The sequence below is a fragment of the Hyla sarda genome, chromosome 10 (genome assembly GCF_029499605.1).
Source record: "Hyla sarda isolate aHylSar1 chromosome 10, aHylSar1.hap1, whole genome shotgun sequence".
Lineage (NCBI taxonomy): Eukaryota > Metazoa > Chordata > Amphibia > Anura > Hylidae > Hyla > Hyla sarda.
In genome coordinates, this window is record NC_079198.1 from 37,217,205 (window position 1) to 37,237,628 (window position 20,424).

Consider the following 20,424-nt stretch of genomic DNA (forward strand, 5'->3'; position numbering starts at 1 on the left):
CCACACATGGGGTCCACACATTGGGTCCACACATACTCATAAGAAATGGGGTTACAAATTTTGGGGGGCATTTTTCCCTATTACCCCTTGTAAAAATGTAAAAATTGGGGAAAATACAGCATTTTAGTGAAAAAAATTTCATTTTTCATTTACACATCTGACGAAAAGTCATCAAACACCTGTGGGGTCTTAAGGCTCAATGTACCACTTGTAATGTTCCTTGGGGGGTGTAGTTTCCAAAATAGTTTGCCATATGGCGTGTTTTTTGCTGTTATGGCACCTTAGAGGCTTCCTAAATGCCCCCCAAAAACCATTTCAGCAAAATTCTCTGTGACTAATTCAGCTAAAGTGTATGCTGGGAGTTGTAGCGGTGCATCTGGTGGTTGCATAACTACAACTCCCAGCATGCCCGTTGGTTGTCGGTGACTGCTAAGAGCTGTAGTTTTGCAACAGCTGAAGGCACACTGGTTGTGAAACACTGAGTTAAGTAGCAAACCAGTGTGTCTCCAGCTGTTGCATAACTACAATCCACAGCATTCACAGCCAAAGTAGTATGCCTCCAGCTGTTGCATAACTACAAGACCCAGCATGCCCTTCCGCTGTCCGTACATCCTGGGGGTTGTAGCTTTTGCAACAGCTGAAGGCACACTGGTTACAAAATACTGTGTTTGTTACCAAAATCGGTGTTTCACAACCAGTGTGCCTCCAGCTGTTGCAAAACTACAACTACCAGCATGCACTGATAGACCGTACATGCTGGGAATTGTAGTTTTGCAACAGCTGGATGTTTCCCCCCCTCTCCCGCCCAATGTGAACGTACAGGGTACACTCACATGGGCGGAGGTTTACAGTAAGTATCCGGCTGCAAGTTTGAGCTGCGGCAAATTTTCTGCCGCAGCTCAAACTGCCAGCGAGAAACTACTGTGAACTCCCGCCCGTGCGACTGTACCCTAAAAACACTACACTACACTACACTAACACACAATAAAATAAAAAGTAAAAAACACTACATATACCCCTACACAGCCCCCCTCCCCTCCCCAATAAAAATGAAAAACGTCTGATACGCCACTGTTTCCAAAACGGAGCCTCCAGCTGTTGCAAAACAACTACTCCCAGTATTACCAGACAGCCAATGACTGTTCAGGCATTCTGGGAGTTATACAACAGCTGGAGGCACCCTGTTTGGGAATAACTGGCGTAGAATACCCCTATGTCCACCCCTATGCAATCCCAAATTTAGGCCTCAAATGCGCATGGCGCTCTCACTTTGGAGCCCTGTCGTATTTCAAGGCAACAGTTTAGGGCCACATATGGGGTATCGCCGTACTCGGGAGAAATTGTGTTTCAAATTTTGGGGGGTATTTTCTGCTTTTACCCTTTTTAAAAATGTAAAACTTTGGGGGAAAAGAAGCATTTTAGGTAAAAAAAAATAATAATTTTTACATATGCAAAAGTCGTGAAACACCTGTGGGGTATTAAGATTCACTTAACCCCTTGTTACGTTCCCCGAGGGGTCTAGTTTCCAAAATAGTATGCCATGTGGGTTTTTTTTTTTTGCTGTCCTGGCACCATAGGGGCTTCCTAAATGTGGCATGCCCCCAGAGCAAAATTTGCTTTCAAAAAGCCAAATGTGACTCCTTCTCTTCTGAGACCTGTAGTGCGCCAACAGAGCACTTTTCACCCCCATATGGGGTGTTTTCTGAATTGGGAGAAATTGGGATTCAAATTTCGGGGGGTATTTTCTGCTATGATCCTTTTTAAAAATGTAAATTTTTTTGGGAAAAAAAGCATTTTAGGAATAAAAAAAACTTTTTTTTTTTTTACATATGCAAAAGTCGTGAATCACCTGTGGGGTATTATGGTTCACTTTACCCCTTGTTATGTTCCCAGAGGGGTCTAGTTTTCAAAATGGTATGCCATGTGTTTTTTTTTTTTTTTTGCTGTCCTGGCACCATAGGGGCTTCCTAAAGGTGACATAAACCATTTGTCGCTCCTTCCCTTCTGAGCCCTCTACTGTGCCCACCGAACAATTTACATAGACATATGACATATGTGCTTACTCGAGAAAAATTGGGTTTCAAGTACAAGTAAACATTTTCTCCTTTTTACCCCTAGCAAAAATTCAAAAATTTGGTCTACAAGAACATGCGAGTGTAAAAAATGAAGATTGTGAATTTTCTACTTCACTTTGCTGCTATTCCTGTGAAACACCTAAAGGGTTAAAACGCTGACTGAATGTCATTTTGAATACTTTGGGGGTGCAGTTTTTATAATGGGGTAATTTGTGGGGTATTTCTAATATGAAGACCCTTCAAATCCACTTCAAACCTGAACTGGTCCCTGAAAAAAAGCGAGTTTCAAAATTTTGTGAAAAATTGGAAAATTTCTGCTGAACTTTGAAGCCCTCTGGTGTCTTCCAAAAGTAAAAACATGTAAATTTTATGATGCAAACATAAAGTAGACATATTGGAAATGTGAATAAATTTTTTTTTTTTTTGGAATATCCATTTTCCTTACAAGCAGAGAGCTTAAAGTTAGAAAAATGCAAAATTTTCAAGTTTTTCATAAAATTTTGGGATTTTTCACCAAGAAAGAATGCAAGTTACCACAAAATTTTACCACTATGTTAAAGTAGAATATGTCACGAAAAAACAATCTCGAAATCAGAATGATAACAAAAAGCATTCCAGAGTTATTAATGTTTAAAGTGACAGTGGTCAGAATTGCAAAAAATGGCCGAGTCCTTAAGGTGAAAAAGGGCTCAGTCCTTAAGGGGTTAAATATATAGTTGTCCAATTCCTAACCTTGTCACCATTCCATGCCATATCTAACCAATACCAATCCCCCCTTTGAATCCATTCCAGGTTTTATTTACAACCTGTGAACTTTCATTTCAAACCTGTGAACCATTATCCAATCAGACCCAAAGTATCTGTTACGCCTAGCGCTCCGGGCCCCCGCTCCTCCCCGGAGCGCTCACGGCGTCTTTCTCCCTGCAGCTCCCCGGTCAGTCCCGCTGACCGGGAGCGCTGCTCTGTCATGGCCGTTGGGGATGCGATTCGCACAGCGGGACGCGCCCGCTCGCGAATCGCATCCCAGGTCACTTACCCGTTCCCGTCCCCTGCTGTCATGTGCTGGCGCGCGCGGCTCCGCTCTCTAGGGCGCGCGCGCGCCAGCTCCCTGAGACTTAAAAGGCCAGTGCACCAATGATTGGTGCCTGGCCCAATTAGCTTAATTGGCTCCCACCTGGTCCCTGACTATATCTAACCTCCTCCCATGCACTTCCTTGCCGGATCTTGTTGCCCTTGTGCCTAGTGAAAGCGTTTTGTGTGTTTAAAACCTGTGTACCAGAACTTCTGCTATCTCCCCTGACTACGAACCTTGCCGCCTGCCCCCGACCTTCTGCTACGTCCGACTTTGCTTCTGCCTACTCCCTTGTACCTCGCCTATCTTCAGCAGTCAGAGAGGTGAGCCGTTGCTAGTGGATACGACCTGGTCACTACCGCCGCAGCAAGACCATCCCGCTTTGCGGCGGGCTCTGGTGAAAACCTGTAGTGGCTTAGAACCGGTCCACTAGCGCGGTCCTCGCCATCCCTCTCTGGCACAGAGGATCCACTACCTGCCAGCCGGCATCGTGACAGTAGATCCGGCCATGGATCCCGCTGAAGTTCCTCTGCCAGTTGTCGCTGACCTCCCTACGCTGGTCGCCCAGCAAGCTCGTCAGATCGCCCAACAAGATCACCAGCTGTCGTACTTGACCACCATGACACAGCAACTCCAGTCACAACTACAGCAAGTACAGTCACAGCTACAGCAGCAACAACCATCTCCTCCGCCAGCTCCTGCACCCCTTCCGCAGCGAGTGGCCACTCCTAGCCTCCGCCTGTCCTTGCCGGACAAATTTAATGGGGACTCTAAGTTTTGCCGTGGCTTTCTTTCGCAATGTTCCCTGCACTTGGAGATGATGTCGGACCAGTTTCCTACTGAAAGGTCTAAGGTGGCTTTCGTAGTCAGCCTTCTGTCTGGAAAAGCCCTGTCATGGGCCACACCGCTCTGGGACCGCAATGATCCTGTCACTGCCTCTGTACACTCCTTCTTCTCGGAAATTCGAAGTGTCTTTGAGGAACCTGCCCGAGCCTCTTCTGCTGAGACTGCCCTGCTGAACCTGGTCCAGGGTAATTCTTCCGTTGGCGATTACGCCATACAATTCCGTACTCTTGCTTCTGAACTATCCTGAAATAATGAGGCTCTCTGCGCGACCTTTAAAAAAGGCCTATCCAGCAACATTAAAGATGTTCTGGCCGCACGAGAGACTCCTGCTAACCTACATGAACTCATTCATCTAGCCACTCGCATTGACATGCGTTTTTCTGAAAGGCATCAAGAGCTCCGCCAGGAAAAAGACTTAGATCTCTGGACACCTCTCCCACAGTCTCCACTGCAATCTGCGCCTAGGCCTCCCGCCGAGGAGGCCATGCAAGTGGATCGGTCTCGCCTGACCCTGGAAGAGAGGAATCGCCGTAAGGAAGAGAATCTTTGTCTGTACTGTGCCAGTACTGAACATTTTTTGGTGGATTGCCCAATCCGACCTCCACGTCTGGGAAACGCACGCTCGCACCCAGCTCTCGTGGGTGTGGCGTCTCTTGATGCCAAGTCGGCTTCTCCACGTCTCACGGTGCCTGTTCGGATTTCTACTTCAGCCAGCTCTCCCCTCTCAACCGTGGCCTGCCTGGACTCTGGAGCTTCTGGGAATTTTATTCGGGAGTCCTTAGTGAATAAATTCCGCATTCCGGTGACCCGTCTTGTCAAGCCACTCCACATTTCCGCGGTCAACGGAGCCAGGTTGGATTGCACCGTGCGTTACCGCACGGAGCCCCTCCTAATGTGCATCGGACCTCATCACGAGGAAATTGTATTTTTTGTCCTTCCTAATTGCACTTCTGAAGTTCTCCTTGGACTACCCTGGCTTCAACACCATTCCCCAACCCTGGATTGGTCCACTGGGGAGATCAAGAGTTGGGGTCCCTCCTGTTCCAAGGACTGCCTTATACCGGTTCCCAATACTCCCTGCCGTGACCCTGTGGTTCCTCCTGTATCCGGTCCCCCTAAGGTCATTAAGGACTCTGCCTGCCACAGGAAATGCCCCTCCCCCCCTCCCAGTCCCATCAGGCAAGCCTCTGTGTCCCCTCATGGCCCTCGTCCTGGTGTCACACTGCCCCGTGCCAGGTCTCGCCCTCTGCCCTCTCTCCCCATTCCTACTCCTGCGGTTCTGCCTGCCGTTGAGGAATCCCTCCATCCTTTCCCGGTGTCCTCATCCCAGGGGAGGCAGTTACCGGACAAAGAGAAGGGGAGACCTAAGGGGGGGGGGTACTGTTACGCCTAGCGCTCCGGGCCCCCGCTCCTCCCCGGAGCGCTCACGGCGTCTTTCTCCCTGCAGCTCCCCGGTCAGTCCCGCTGACCGGGAGCGCTGCTCTGTCATGGCCGTTGGGGATGCGATTCGCACAGCGGGACGCGCCCGCTCGCGAATCGCATCCCAGGTCACTTACCCGTTCCCGTCCCCTGCTGTCATGTGCTGGCGCGCGCGGCTCCGCTCTCTAGGGCGCGCGCGCGCCAGCTCCCTGAGACTTAAAGGGCCAGTGCACCAATGATTGGTGCCTGGCCCAATTAGCTTAATTGGCTTCCACCTGGTCCCTGACTATATCTAACCTCCTCCCATGCACTTCCTTGCCGGATCTTGTTGCCCTTGTGCCTAGTGAAAGCGTTTTGTGTGTTTAAAACCTGTGTACCAGAACTTCTGCTATCTCCCCTGACTACGAACCTTGCCGCCTGCCCCCGACCTTCTGCTACGTCCGACTTTGCTTCTGCCTACTCCCTTGTACCTCGCCTATCTTCAGCAGTCAGAGAGGTGAGCCGTTGCTAGTGGATACGACCTGGTCACTACCGCCGCAGGAAGACCATCCCGCTTTGCGGCGGGCTCTGGTGAAAACCTGTAGTGGCTTAGAACCGGTCCACTAGCGCGGTCCTCGCCATCCCTCTCTGGCACAGAGGATCCACTACCTGCCAGCCGGCATCGTGACAGTATCCTTATAAAAAGCCACCACATCTCCATTTTAAACATGCAAAGCTATTGAAAAAGGAGCATAGCATGCTCCGAAACGCACCTAGCCTACTAGCAATATAGCACTATCACTTCAAGATCTTTTAAGTTTATCTCCATCCGACATAAAAACAGGACTTTAGCACCCGCGTGGAAGACGCCACCTGCAGCATACCGGACACATACCGGACATCTCCGACTCTGGACATCACACAGCGGTCTATCCCTCTCCAGACTCACCGACCGCAGTGGATCACCAACCAGGATAGGCGATACCACTATCCGTCTGGAACCATAGGCAGGTAAGTGTGTGAGCGCCGCAGGACCGAACATCGGGATCGGTAAGCAGTGCACAGCACGCACCGTTTTCGTCCAACAGGTTTCCTGTATAGGTTACCACTGTACCACAAAAGGATAAACAATATCAAATAGGACATACCATCTACATCATCATACCATCTACAGTATGGTGCAAACCACCAACGGATGCACAGCATCTAAATGTAACATCACCCTCATTTCCCAGGATCAGAAAACAAGTATTTCTACCTATCATACCTTAGCAATGTCCCCCTAGATAAGCTTTGACTAGGATTAATTTTTTATACTTAAGTGGCAGTTTTATACATTTATTATAATTTTATGTTTTTTTTTTTTTTTATATAATACTAGCTGAGTACCCGGCATTGCCCGGTTTTTCCTTCCTGATCCTTGTTGGGGAGAAAAATAAACAAAGGAGGAAGCTTTTGACTTCATATCCCGTCCTCATATATTGATGTCATATCCCGACCTCCTATCCCGTCATCGTATCCTGACCTCCTATCCCGACCTCCTATCCCGACCTCCTATCCCGACCTCCTATGGGGTCCTCCTATGGCGTCCTCCTTTCCTGTCCTCCTTTCCCGTCCTCCTATCTCAACCTCCTTTCCCGTCATCCTATCTCAACCTCCTTTCCTGCCCTCCTATCCCGACCTCCTATGTCGACCTCCTATCTCGACCTGTAATATGTGTACCAGTTATTGAAATATCTCCAGCCGCAGGTGTCACGATGCCGGCTGGCAGGAGGTGGATCCTCTGTGCCAGAGAGGGATTGGCGTGGACCGTGCTAGTGGACCGGTTCTAAGTCACTACTGGTTTTCAACAGAGCCCGCCGCAAAGCGGGATGGTCTTGCTGCGGCGGTAGTGACCAGGTCGTATCCACTAGCAACGGCTCAACCTCTCTGACTGCTGAAGATAGGCGCGGTACAAGGGAGTAGACAGAAGCAAGGTCGGACGTAGCAGAAGGTCGGGGCAGGCAGCAAGGATCGTAGTCAGGGGAAACGGCAGGAGGTCTGGAACACAGGCTAGGAACACACAAGGAAACGCTTTCACTGGCACAATGGCAACAAGATCCGGTGAGGGAGTGCAGGGGAAGTGAGGTATAAATATGGAGTGCACAGGTGAACACACTAATTAGAACCACTGCGCCAATCAGCGGCGCAGTGGCCCTTTAAATCGCAGAGACCCGGCGCGCGCGCGCCCTAGGGAGCGGGGCCGCGCGCGCCGGGACAGGACCGACGGAGAGCGAGTCAGGTACGGGAGCCGGGGTGCGCATCGCGAGCGGGCGCCACCCGCATCGCGAATCGCATCCCGGCTGGAGGCGGTATCGCAGCGCACCGGGTCAGTGGATCTGACCGGAGCGCTGCAGTAGCGAGAGTGTAGCGAGCGCTCCGGGGAGGAGCGGGGACCCGGAGCGCTCGGCGTAACAGTACCCCCCGCCTTGGGTCTCCCCCTCTTCTTAGAGCCTGAGAACCTGAGGAGCAGACTTTTGTCTAGGATATTGTCCTCAGGTTCCCAGGATCTCTCTTCAGGACCACAACCCTCCCAATCGACCAAAAAAAAGTTTTCCCTCTGACCTTCTTGGAGGCCAGTATCTCCTTTACTGAGAAGATGTCCGAGGAGCCGGAAACAGGAGTGGGAGAAACAAGTTTGGGAGAGAAACGGTTGATGATGAGTGGTTTAAAAAGAGAAACGTGAAAGGCATTAGGAATACGAAGAGAAGGAGGAAGAAGAAGTTTGTAAGAGACAGGATTAATCTGGCACAAAATTTTGAAAGGACCAAGATAGCGTGGTCCCAATTTGTAGCTAGGGACACGGAAGCGGACATATTTAGCGGAGAGCCATACCTTGTCTCCAGGAGAAAAAATGGGGGGAGCTCTTCTTTTCTTATCAGCAAACTTCTTCATGCGTGATGAAGCCTGTAAGAGAGAATTTTGGGTCTCTTTCCATATGGTGGAAAGATCACGAGATATTTTATCCACAGCGGGCAAACCAGAGGGCAAGGGAGTAGGGAGGGGGGGAAGAGGGTGACGGCCGTACACCACGAAAAATGGGGATTTGGAGGAAGATTCAGAGACTCTGAAGTTATACGAGAATTCGGCCCATGGTAGAAGATCTGCCCAGTCATCCTGGCGGGAGGAAACAAAATGCCGTAAATAATCACCCAGGACCTGGTTAATTCTTTCTACTTGCCCATTGGATTGAGGATGATATGCAGAAGAAAAGTTTAATTTAATCTTGAGTTGTTTACAGAGAGCCCTCCAGAATTTTGACACGAATTGGACGCCTCTATCCGAGACGATCTGCGTGGGCAACCCGTGAAGACGAAAAATGTGTACAAAAAATTGTTTTGCCAACTGAGGCGCTGAAGGAAGACCAGGAAGAGGGATGAAATGTGCCATCTTGGAGAATCGATCAACGACCACCCAAACAACAGTGTTGCCACGGGATGGGGGTAAGTCTGTAATAAAGTCCATACCAATCAGAGACCAAGGCTGTTCGGGGACAGGCAGAGGATGAAGAAGACCAGCGGGCTTCTGGCGAGGAGTCTTATCCCGGGCACAGACAGTGCAGGCTCGCACAAAATCCACAACATCCGTCTCCAGAGTCGGCCACCAATAGAAACGAGAGATGAGTTGCACGGATTTCTTGATGCCCGCATGACCTGCGAGATGGGAGGAGTGACCCCATTTGAGGATTCCGAGGCGTTGACGTGGAGAGACGAAGGTCTTCCCTGGAGGAGTTTGCCTGATGGAGGCTGGAGAAGTGGAGATCAGGCAGTCAGGAGGAATGATGTGTTGCGGAGAGAGCTCTACTTCCGAGGCATCCGAGGAACGAGAGAGAGCATCGGCCCTAATGTTCTTATCGGCAGGCCGAAAGTGAATTTCAAAATTAAATCGGGCAAAGAACAGAGACCACCTGGCCTGGCGAGGATTCAGCCGTTGGGCAGACTGGAGATAGGAGAGGTTCTTGTGATCGGTGTAAATAATAACTGGAAATCTTGATCCCTCCAGCAGATGCCTCCATTCCTCAAGTGCTAATTTAATGGCTAGAAGCTCTCGATCCCCGATGGAGTAGTTCCTCTCCGCCGGAGAGAAGGTCCTAGAAAAAAAAACCACAAGTAACAGCATGCCCGGAAGAATTTTTTTGTAGAAGGACCGCTCCAGCTCCTACTGAGGAGGCATCAACCTCCAATAGGAAGGGTTTAGATGGGTCAGGTCTGGAGAGCACGGGAGCCGAAGAAAAGGCAGATTTGAGCTGTTTAAAGGCGTCTTCCGCTTGAGGAGACCATGACTTAGGATTGGCATTCTTTTTGGTTAAAGCCACGATAGGAGCCACAATGGTGGAAAAATGTGGAATAAATTGTCTGTAATAATTGGCGAACCCCAAAAAACTTTGGATAGCACGGAGTCCGGAGGGGCGTGGCCAATCTAAGACGGCAGAGAGTTTGTCTGGATCCATTTGTAGTCCCTGGCCAGAGACCAAGTATCCTAGGAAAGGAAGAGATTGACATTCAAACAGACATTTCTCCATTTTGGCATAAAGTTGATTGTCACGAAGTCTCTGAAGAACCATGCGGACATGCTGGCGGTGTTCTTCTAGGTTGGCAGAAAAAATCAGGATATCGTCCAGATATACAACAACACAGGAATATAAGAGATCACGAAAAATTTCATTAACAAAGTCTTGGAAGACGGCAGGGGCGTTGCACAGGCCAAAGGGCATGACCAGATACTCAAAGTGTCCATCTCTAGTGTTAAATGCCGTTTTCCATTCATCCCCCTCCCTGATGCGGATGAGATTATAAGCACCTCTTAAGTCCAGTTTGGTAAAGATGTGGGCACCTTGGAGGCGATCAAAGAGTTCAGAGATGAGAGGTAGGGGGTAGCCGTTCTTTACCGTGATTTTATTAAGACCGCGGTAGTCAATGCAAGGACGTAGGGAGCCATCTTTTTTGGACACAAAGAAAAATCCGGCTCCGGCAGGAGAGGAGGATTTGCGGATAAAGCCCTTTTTTAAATTTTCCTGGATGTACTCAGACATAGCAAGAGTCTCTGGGGCAGAGAGAGGATAAATTCTGCCCCGGGGTGGAGTAGTGCCCGGGAGGAGGTCAATAGGACAGTCATAAGGCCTGTGAGGAGGTAGAGTCTCAGCTTGCTTTTTGCAAAAAACATCCGCAAAGTCCATATAGGCCTTAGGGAGACCGGTTACAGGGGGAACCACAGGGTCACGGCAAGGAGTACTGGGAACCGGTTTAAGGCAGTCCTTGAAACAAGAGGGACCCCAACTCTTGATCTCCCCAGTGGACCAATCCAGGGTTGGGGAATGGTGTTGAAGCCAGGGTAGTCCAAGGAGAATTTCGGAAGTGCAATTGGGGAGGACCAAAAACTAAATTTTCTCGTGATGAGGTCCGATGCACATTAGGAGGGGCTCCGTGCGGAAACGTATGGTACAGTCCAATCTTTCATTGTTAACACAATTGATGTAGAGGGGTCTGGCGAGACTGGTCACCGGGATGTTGAACCTGTTGATGAGGGAGGCCAAAATAAAATTTCCTGCAGATCCGGAATCCAAGAAGGCCATAGTAGAGAAGGAGAAGGTAGAGGCAGATATCCGCACAGGCACAGTAAGACGTGGAGAAGCAGAGTTGACATCAAGGACTGTCTTACCTTTGTGCGGAGTCAGCGTACGTCTTTCCAGGCGGGGAGGACGAATAGGACAATCCTTCAGGAAGTGTTCGGTACCGGCACAGTACAGGCAGAGATTCTCCATGCGGCGTCGTGTCCTCTCTTGAGGTGTCAGGCGAGACCGGTCGACCTGCATAGCCTCCACGGTGGGAGGCACAGGAACGGATTGCAGGGGACCAGAGGAGAGAGGAGCCGGGGAGAAAAAACGCCTCGTGCGAACAAAGTCCATATCCTGGCGGAGCTCCTGACGCCTTTCGGAAAAACGCATGTCAATGCGAGTGGCTAGATGAATGAGTTCATGTAGGTTAGCAGGGATTTCTCGTGCGGCCAGAACATCTTTAATGTTGCTGGATAGGCCTTTTTTAAAGGTCGCGCAGAGGGCCTCATTATTCCAGGATAGTTCTGAAGCAAGAGTACGGAATTGTACGGCGTACTCGCCAACGGAAGAATTACCCTGGACCAGGTTCAACAGGGCAGTCTCAGCAGAAGAGGCTCGGGCAGGTTCCTCAAAGACACTTCGAATTTCCGAGAAGAAGGAGTGTACAGAGGCAGTGACGGGGTCATTGCGGTCCCAGAGCGGTGTGGCCCATGACAGAGCTTTTCCAGACAGAAGGCTGACTACGAAAGCCACCTTAGACCTTTCAGTAGGAAACTGGTCCGACATCATCTCCAAGTGCAGGGAACATTGAGAAAGAAAGCCACGGCAAAATTTAGAGTCCCCATCAAATTTATCCGGCAAGGATAGTCGTAGGCCTGAAGCGGCCACTCGCTGCGGAGGAGGTGCAGGAGCTGGCGGAGGAGATGATTGCTGAAGCTGTGGTAGTAGCTGCTGTAGCATCACGGTCAGTTGAGACAGCTGGTGGCCTTGTTGCGCTATCTGTTGTGACTGCTGGGCGACCACCGTGGTGAGGTCGGCGACAACTGGCAGAGGAACTTCAGCGGGATCCATGGCCGGATCTACTGTCACGATGCCGGCTGGCAGGAGGTGGATCCTCTGTGCCAGAGAGGGATTGGCGTGGACCGTGCTAGTGGACCGGTTCTAAGTCACTACTGGTTTTCAACAGAGCCCGCCGCAAAGCGGGATGGTCTTGCTGCGGCGGTAGTGACCAGGTCGTATCCACTAGCAACGGCTCAACCTCTCTGACTGCTGAAGATAGGCGCGGTACAAGGGAGTAGACAGAAGCAAGGTCGGACGTAGCAGAAGGTCGGGGCAGGCAGCAAGGATCGTAGTCAGGGGAAACGGCAGGAGGTCTGGAACACAGGCTAGGAACACACAAGGAAACGCTTTCACTGGCACAATGGCAACAAGATCCGGCGAGGGAGTGCAGGGGAAGTGAGGTATAAATAGGGAGTGCACAGGTGAACACACTAATTAGAACCACTGCGCCAATCAGCGGCGCAGTGGCCCTTTAAATCGCAGAGACCCGGCGCGCGCGCGCCCTAGGGAGCGGGGCCGCGCGCGCCGGGACAGGACCGACGGAGAGCGAGTCAGGTACGGGAGCCGGGGTGCGCATCGTGAGCGGGCGCCACCCGCATCGCGAATCGCATCCCGGCTGGAGGCGGTATCGCAGCGCACCGGGTCAGTGGATCTGACCGGAGCGCTGCAGTAGCGAGAGTGTAGCGAGCGCTCCGGGGAGGATCGGGGACCCGGAGCGCTTGGCGTAACAGTAGGAAGTTATGTGGGAACATACATTTCCTATTGATTTGCATGGGACTTTAAACAAAAACCCCAACCCTCAAAAATGGGGGTAGTTAAGGGTTAAATTAACTATCCTAAATTTTAATATATAAGTAACATGTGACCAAGTATTATCAAAATATCTGAAGCCGTTTGGAAGTTATGCAGTAACATATATTTCCTTTGACTTGTATGGGACTTTAAACATAAACCCCGCCCCTGGCAAATGGGGGTGAGTAAGGGTTAAATCACCTATCCTATGTTTGTTGTTGACATATAAGTAACATGTGTGCCAAGTTTCATGTTAATATCTTTAGCCGTTTGGACGTGATGCTGGAACATACAAACATACATATATATACATACACTCACACACACGTTGAGTTTTATATATGTAGATGTAATATTGTTATTTACGTTCAAATACAGTGAGCTTCTACAATGGCCGTTCAGACAGCTCAAGTTTATAATCACATACTAAATAAATGTGTATATATTTTAATGATTTAAATTGATTTCTATTTTTCTACTGATTGGATACAACATCAATACTGTATATACAAGTAATATATCTGATTCGTTGCACACAAGCTCCCATGCACTATATACACAAGGATCTTACTAGAGAACGGTTACCTTTTTTCTTCACATTTATTTACTCTGAGGTTGTATAGGGTACACAACCTAATTTCCAGTTCTCATTCGATCCCTTCCTCCTATTGTAGAGCTACCTTACTTCTTTTTTCATTTATATAACACTGTGTAAATCTTTTGTTACCTTTAGTCATTGACCCGTATATAGGTTTTACATAAATAACACTGACATCACCATCTACCCATTACTGGTGTGTGATGCATCACAGAGAAGAAGATTGCTAATGTACATATTGGTAAACAAAGAGAATGAAGGAAAGACAGACGTAATTCAGCTGCTTGACCCAAGAAGCTAGATGAACGAACCTGACCAAATGAGTGTCCCAAATGTATTTCTCAACTAGTAGGATTTCCTAGCGATCAGCAAGCTTGTAGTATGAATTACAGAAGGCATACAGGTAAAATGTAATTCTGCAATTCTCAGCTGCCATTAGCTATACGAAAAGTGAAAATGAAATAGAAGACTTAACATTTATGGGAAGTAGATGGTTAAATAACAAAACAGCATTTTGTCCCTTTGTTCCTTGTCTATTTGTCAACCTCCCATCCTCCCTCCTTGCACGCTGAGGTGCCCTCATGTCTTCTCTGTACGAAGGGCACCACTGACTGATGAGCACACCAGTCTATGAATCATGTCCCCTACCTTTTTCCATTTACTCCAGCGAGCAGTAATCCTGAGAAGATTAATGTTTGCAGATACACCTGCTCCCTTGAATAATTTGCCCCTTTAAAGAGGCCACTTACCAACAATTCATTATAAGGATCTGTTATCACAAACAAGTCTATGTGCACACGAGATGCAAACTGGTAAAAAGATTTGTATGCAGTGTTTGCCCTTGTCTTTTTTTTTTACTCCCTTTTTTTATTCATACTTACTGCTCTGTTTCTAGTAAAAGCTAAAATCCCTCCCTGCATCTTTATCTGAATGCTGATTCTGCTTTTCGCTACTATGGAGATGAGAAAAATTGAACGTTTAGCAGGGGGTATATGTAACACAATTTCTCATCCCCATTTTATAATCATAGAAGGAGGTAGGACTGAAACAAGAGGAGAAATTATGTTCAAAGACAGTGTGAAATTTATTGAATTCCTGGTCTACCTTAATCATTTAACACATCATTTGTTCTTTCAATGTGCACCTGGAAGAAAATACAAAAAGTTACATTTTCCTATATATTTCAATTGTTTCATGAATGCACTTAGTTGTCATTGTCTCTCTGTGCATCCTTATTCAAAACTGTGACTATATCCCATATTTTAGCTTCATGAAAGTATACGTATATGACAGAAATATGATAATACATATGACCTTTATGTTCTTCATTTGCTCAGGCTTATATCTACTAAATTATTGACATCATAAAATATTCTTTTTTTTTAACTGGCTTTCTATATGCATTAACAAGAAAAAATCATAAATTAGCAGGACTAAATTAGTCCATTATTAACTACCCAATTACATAAGAAAAAAATATTCCTTAAACAATCCTATCCTAAACATAATAGAAATAGAAATTAAAAGTGAAAGAAAAGGAAGAAGAAAGAAAAAGAGAATATATTTTATCTTATTTTACGTGTTTACCAAAAAAAAAAATCAATGTACAACCACATTCACCCATCTTTAAATAGTTTCGGTAGAACGATCTATAAGTTAAATTGTTAAACCTCACTATTAAAAAACAATAATATTTCCGTATACCATATATAGTGCTAGGATGTTAAACAATTATTCTGATATATATATATATAACCTACGGATTTTTTTTACTGTATCCATTTCTGCCAATGTTGTTCAAACCTTCCCGACTTCCCTTCACTGCGGCTTCGCTGTATATATTTATTAATGTGCCGGTGGGGGGGTATACATTTATTAATGCGCCGGCGGGGGGTATATATTTATTAATGCGCCGGCAGGGGATATATATATATAAATGCGCTGCAGGGGGCATATTATATATGTGCTGGGGGCTAGATATATAGGCTATATGTCTGCCCCCCCCCCCTGCAGCGCTATATATCTTGCCCCCACAGCGCTTTTAATATACATATGGCCCCCTGCTACTCACAATGTTCATTTTTAAATCTCCCACTGAGAGCCCTGAATGGCTCCTCAGTGCCGGCCATTCAGGGATCCCCACGGGGGATTTTAAAAAATGAAAGTTAAAACACACCATACAACGAAGGGTTGAGCAGCATGCCGCCCACTCCCCTGCTTAATAACTTCTGATCACATCGGGTCTCAGAAGTGAAACCCGGTGCGATCAATCCGTCAGCCCCTGTACTACAACCGCCATCATGTAACAGACTCTGTTCCATGATGGGGCTAGTAGTACAAACACTAATGTAGCCTCCTCAGCTGTCCGCAGACTCCCGCAGCCAGGGAATTGCTACTCCCATCATGGAAACAAGTCTGTTCCATGATGGGAGTAGTAGTAGTCCCGGCTGTGGGAGTCTGTAGGCAGAGGTGTTAAGGTCATACATGAGGGATGTTATAACGGGTCTTAACAGATGAATATTTATTCATCCGTTACACCAGTTATTTCATTCCTTATTATACATACGTTTTTACACAGAAAATGTACGTTTAATAACGGATTAATGCTCATAGTGTGAAAGCAGCCTAAGAGTAGCCAATAGATTCCTCAATTGTAGAAACTTAATGAAATCCTGAGTAGGAACAGGAAATCTATCCTGTATTTCTTGAAAGGTCAATAATGTATTACCCTCACTTATATCCTGGAGTGTCATAACCCCAACTTTATCCAGGTAAAGAAATCCAAAGAGGGTAGTAATTATCTTAGAGTAGATAGGGGGGTAGCTGTATAAGAAATAGGGTTAAGGATACTCGCAGAAAGAGCATATAACCATATAGTGCAGCTCGGTAAAATAGTGGGACTGTAAGTAACGCCACCACCCATAGAGTATGTCGGAATGAAGAGACCCCTAGAATGGATGCTTCAATAGATATCCATTGTGCATTGGGACTATCGTGCCAACACTGTTTCGATTGCACAAGGTGAGTGACCCGATAATAAGATTGGAGGTCTGAAAATCCCAGGCCTCCCAATCTAACAGGTAAGTATAGCATACGAGAGGCTACTCGTCCTTGCCAAATATATTTTACCAACATTGCCTGTAGGGACTTAAGGAATTAAATCAGGATTTTAATAGGAAGATTTCTAAACAGGTGTAATATTTTAGGCAAAATAAAATGTTTTACTTCTGCCACTCTTCCTAACCACGACAGTGGAAAGTGAGAAAATCGTTTAGTATCCTCTGCCACAGAGGAAATTAATTGTGAAATGTTTGTAGAGAGCAATTTAGAAGGTGACAATGTTAACACAATACCTAAGTAAGTTATGCCATTAGGTGCCCATATAGAAGGGAATAACAAAGTTAAGGAGGGACATGTAATGTCATCTATAAAGATAGGCAAAATGGATAATTTAGATGAATTTAGTTTAGAGTAAGTCACTTCACTATACTCTGATATAACAGATAGGACTATCAGGAGTGATTGAAAATGTGTAAATAATGCAATCAGGACATCATCCGCGAAAAGTCCTATCTTGTGTTCCTCTCCAGCTATATTCACTCCCCTAATCTCCTCTGTAGCTCTAATCTTTTGCACAAATGGTTCCATAACCTTTGTGAAGATAAGGGGTGAAAGAGGGCACCCTTGTCGCATCCGATTGGTGATAGGAAATAGAGAAGAAAGTGACCCACATGTGAAGACCCAAGCCGAAGGGGTAGAATAGAGTGTCATAAGTGAAAGAATAAGTTCAGATGGGAAAGTAAACTTACCAAGAACCGCGCTTATAAAACACCAATATACACGGTCGAACGCCTTTTCCGCATCGAGAGAGAGAACCAGAGAAGGCGTTCGACCATGCACAGCAGCTGAAAAACTTTTATAAATCTCCTGGTACCATCCAAGGATTGTCAATTCTTAAGAAACCCCACCTGATTGAGATGGATAAGTGTCGGGAGAGTTTCTACTAGACGGATTGCCCACATTTTTGGTGTATAGTTTAAATCTGAGTTGAATAGTGAGATTGGATGAAAATTTTCTGCCACTTTAGGTGATTTTCCTGGCTTAGGCAGTGTAACAATAGTTGCCTCCAACATTTCTTGTGGCATTATTCCAGTCTTAGCTATCTCACCAAATAAGTCAGTTAAGGAACCAAAATATGTTGGTGAAGTTTATAAAATTAATTGGTCAATCCGTCGGGACTTAGCTCCTTTCATTGTTTTGATTGCAGCTACCACCTTCTCCTTGAAAAAGGAGCCATAAAAGCATGATTCTGTGCCATAGTCAGCGTAGGAAGAGAGACTGTCTTTTTCTATTCTGTTTGTTATAATGTCATGTTTGAGATATAAGTATACCTCTAGTATTAGCTTTAAACGAACACCAGAGCACTGCTTCCTCTGTAACAGACCCCCTATTATTGTAAAAAAAATTTTTTATCTGGTTCTCTAGTTTGACTTTGTATTCTGGGTGCTGAAACACATATGGATTAGCTCTCCATCGTGAGCAAGGTGGAAAATTATGTTGTTCATTAACTTTCATAGAGATCAGTGCATGGTCAGACCATGTAATCGTATGGATATTAATCTGAAGTAAAGAATCCATAAGTGTTTTATTAACTAGGAAATAATCTAATCTTGTGTATAGAGATGTCACAAACTGTTCGCCGGCGAACAGTTCCCGGCGAATTTCGCATGCTCGCATCGCCAGGCGAACATATGTGAAGTTCGATCCGCCCCCTATACTTTAACATTGCAGTAAACTTTGACCCTGTGAGTCAGTGTCAGCAGACACATCACAGCCAATCAGCATCAGTCCCTCCCTTCCAGACCCTCCTACCTCTTGCACAGACGCCATTTTAGCCTCATTCAGCATGCTGCAGGCTTAGGAAGTGGAGGGTTAGAGAAGCTGCTCCTGCTGTATAGGGAAAGCGAAAGCTAGGTTGCTGCTAGGTGGTGTATTCAGGGTCCAGTTTACTCCTAAAGCACTAGTGTAACATCTGCTTTAAGGACAGCACCCAAAAAAGCCCTTTTTAGGGCTGAAAGATATCAGTCCTGGTTGGGAGGGAAACATTGGTTAAAAGGGGTACTCCAGAATCAAACTTTAGTTCCTTCAAGCAACTAACTACTACAGTATTCAAAGGGCTGAAATATATCAGTCCGTGTGCTTTGCAACAGCTGGAGGCACCCTGGTTGGGGACCACTGCATAAAAGGGGAACTCCGCTGGCAAGTTTTTTTGCTCATTGTCACACTAGTGCAAATCCCATTAGGTGTGACAGTTGTGCAAATAAAAAAAAATACCTTTTTTGGCTGTTAAATAAAATCAGTCGTCACTGTTAGTTCACGTCACAGTTGCCATTTTTCTTGCCTGTAGGGCAAATTGTGTCCCCCCTAGTGCAAATCACATTAGGTGTGACACTTGTGTAAATTTAACCAAAAAAATTACGCAGGGGCCGTCGTGGTGCTGGGATTCCCTTTGGCCCTAGAATTGCCGGTGTTCAGAGGCCACGTACCCTGAACCCCCAATGTTCTGAGGACTTAGTTGACTGGCTATCCCAATCTACTACTAAAGCTTCCGCTCGGAACCTAGACGCACCGTCCTTCTCCTCCTGTAGCTTAGCTTCGGGCACCTCTCAGGCTACCACTTGCCCGCCTGCCGCCACCACCAACACTAGCACCACAGGAGCTTTACTTGATCCGTCAGAGGAGTTATTTACACATCAGTTTGAAGACATGAGTGATGCACAACCATTATTGGCAGAGGATGTAGTTAACAGGGATATGTCTCAGTCAGGCAGCATTACACACATGGACGTACGGTGTGATGATGATGTTGTACCCGCTGTTGCTTCCTTTCTTGAGGTGTCAGATAGCGGTGAAGGTGTTGATGATGACGATGTGTCCGTGGATGCCACGTGGGTGCCCGCTAGAAGAGAAGAAGAGGGGGAAAGTTCAGATGGGGAGACAGAGAGGAGGAGGAGACGAGTTGGAAGCAGGGGGAGGTCGTCGCAAGGAGCTAGTGGCACAGTCAGACAGCATGCATCGGCACCCGGGGTGAGCCAAACGGGACGCCAATCAATGCATGCTGTTGCCACCACCAGAATGCCGTCATCGCAGAGCTCAGCAGTGTGGCATTTTTTTTTGACAACAGCGAGGCCATTTGCAACCTGTGCCAGAAGAAACTGAGTCAGGGAAGTCCAACACCCACCTAGGCACAACATGTCACATCACAAACGCCTATGGGATCAACACGTCAGTACAAGCAGCACACAAAGTCAAAGCCACCATCCTCCTCCTGGTCCAGCATCTTCAGCCAGGTCAACCACTGCTGCCCTCCTTGCCCCCTCTCAACCATCCGCCTCTCTGTCTCTCGCATTGAGCAGTTCCTGCTCATCTGCCCACAGTCAGGTGTCTGTCAAGGAGATGTTTGAGCGCGAGAAGACAATGTCTCAAAGTCACCCCTAACCCGGCGTCTGACAGCTGGCTTGTCGGAACTGCTAGCCTGCCAGCTTTTACCATACAAGCTGGTGGAGTCTGAGACCTTTAAAAAATTTGTAGCCATTGGGACACCGCAGTGGAAGGTACCCGGACAAAAATGTTTTTCACAAAAGGCAATCCCCAACCTTTACTCCATTGTGCAAAAGGAAATTATGGCATGTCTGGCACACAGTGTTGGGGCAAGGGTCCATCTGACCACTGATACCTGGTCTGCAAAGCATGGTCAGGGCAGGTATATCACCTACACTGCTCATTGGGTAAACCTGGTGACGGCTGCCAAGCATGGAATGCGTGGCTCTGCAGAGGCACAGGCAGGCCTGCTGCCACCTCCTCTACTCCTCCTACTCCATCCTCTTCCATAACATCCTCGGACGAGTCCTCTTCCACTGCTGCGTCTTGCTCCACATCACCGGCACCCCCCCCCCCAGCTCCCCAGGTGCCATTCCACATCCTGGATATG